Here is a 2,446-nt window from a genome sequence, read left to right on the forward strand (position 1 = left end):
GTTTGTTGCGATTATATGCGACCACTAGATTCTGAGCGTTTTCGGGCAGCGTTTACTGTTTCGACGATATCTCTAGCTACAGGCCGTGTTTCGAGATGATTCTTTATTTGTTGCGAAGCTCTTTTCTGGGGCTTCACTGTGGACTCTGGTTCTGTAGAAAACAAAGATCGCAGATGAAAGCTATGACCTTCGCAACTTGTGTAACACGGATACACTTTCAGCCCTATTTTACTGTTTCGGTGATATCTCTAGCAGCGGGACAAGTTTTGAGCCAGTGCTTGATTCATTTAAAAGATCTCGTCAGGGGTTTCACTTTAGAGTCTGGTTTTGCGAAAAACAGGTCTCAGACCTGAAAGATATGGCTTTCGCAGTTTGTTGCGACTATATGCAACCCCCATATTCTGAGCGTGTTTGGGCAGCGTTTACTGTTTCGACGATATCTCGAGCTACAGGCCGTGTTTCGAGACGATTCTTTTTTTGCTGCGGAGCGTTTTTCTGGGGCTTCACTCTGGACTCTGGTTTTGTAGAAAACAAAGCTCACAGACGAAAGCTATGACCTATGTAACTTGTGTAACACAGATACACTTTCAGCCATATTTTATTGTTTCGGCGATATCTCTAGCTACGGGACGAGTTTTGAGACAGTTCCTGATTCATTTCAAAGATCTCGTCAGGGGCTTCACTCTAGAGTTTTGTTTTGCGGAAAACAGATCTCGAACTTGAAAGATATGGCCTTCGCAGTTTGTTGTGACTGTTTCCAACCCCTAGATTCTGAGCGTTTCCGGCAGCGTTTACTGTTTCAACGATATATCGAGCTACAGGCCGTGTTTTGAGACGATTCTTTTTTTGTTGCGAAGCTCTTTTCTGGGCCTTCACTGTGGACTCTGGTTTTGTAGAAATTAAAGCTCACAGATGAAAGCTATGACCTTTGCAACTTTTGTAACACGGATACACTTTCAGCCCTATTTTATTGTTTCGGCGATATCTCTAGCTACGGGACGAGTTTTGAGCCAGTTCCTGATTCATTTCGAAGATCTCGTCAGGGGCTTCACTCTAGAGTCTGGCTTTGCGGAAAACAGTTCTCAGACCTGAAAGATATGGCCTTTGCAGTTTTTTGGGACTATATGCGACCCCTAGATTCTGAGCGTTTCCGGGCAGTGTTTACAGTTTAGATGATATCTCAAGCTACAAGCCGTGTTTCGAGTCGAATCTTTTTTTGTTGCGAAGGTCTTTTCTGGGGCTTCACTGTGGACTCTGGTTTTGCAGAAAACAAAGCTCACAGATGAAAGCTATGACCTTCGCAACTTGTTTAACACGGATGCACTTTAAGCCCCGTTTTACTCTTTCGACGATATCTCTAGATGCGGGACGAGTTTTGAGCCAGTTCTTGATTCATTTCGAAGATCTCGTCAGGGGCTTCACTCTGGAGTCTTGTTTTGCGGAAAACAGATCTCAGACCTGAAAGATATGGCCTTCGCAGTTTGTTGCAACTATATGCGACCCCCAGATTTTGAGCGTTTCCGGACAGTGTTTACTGTTTAGATGATATCTCGAGCTACAGGCCGTGTTTTGAGACGATTCTTTTTTTGTTGCGAAGGTCTTTTCTGGGGCTTCACTGTGAACTCTAGTTTTGTAGAAAACAAAGCTCACAGATGACAGCTATGACCTTCGTAACTTGTTTAACACGGATGCACTTTAAGCCCCGTTTTACTCTTTTGACGATATCTCTAGATGCGAGACGAGTTTTGTGCCAGTTCTTGATTCATTTCGAAGATCTCGTCAGGGGCTTCACACTAGAGTCTGGTTTTGCGGAAAACAGATCTCAGACCTTAAAGATATGGCCTTCGCAGTTTGTTGCAACTATATGCGACCCCCAGATTCTGAACCTTTCCGGACAGTGTTTACTGTTTAGATGATATCTCGAGCTACAGACCGTGTTTTGAGACGATTCTTTTTTTGTTGCGAAGGTCTTTTCTAAGGCTTCACTGTGGACTCTAGTTTTGCAGAAAACAAAGATCACAGATGAAAGCTATGACCTTTGCAACTTGTTTAACACGGATACACTTTCAGCCCTATTTTATTGTTTCGGCGATATCTCTAGTTACGGGACGAGTTTTGAGCCAGTTCCTGATTCATTTCGAAGATCTCGTCAGGGGCGTCATCTAGAGTCTGGTTTTGCGGAAAACAGATCTCAGACCTGAAAGATATGGCCTTCGCAGTTTTTTGGGACTATATTCGACCCCTAGATTCTGAGCGTTTCTGGGCAGTGTTTACTGTTTAGATGATATCTCGAGCTATAGGCCTTGTTTCGAGACGATTCTTTTTTTGTTGCGAAGCGCTTTTCTGGGGCTTCACTGTGGACTCTGGTTTTGTAGAAAACAAAGATCACAGATGAAAGCTTTGACCTTTGCAACTTGTGTAACATGGATACACTTTCAGCCCCATT

Source organism: Abrus precatorius, unplaced genomic scaffold, assembly GCF_003935025.1.
Source record: "Abrus precatorius isolate BTA unplaced genomic scaffold, Abrus_2018 Scaffold0, whole genome shotgun sequence".
Classification (NCBI taxonomy): domain Eukaryota; kingdom Viridiplantae; phylum Streptophyta; class Magnoliopsida; order Fabales; family Fabaceae; genus Abrus; species Abrus precatorius.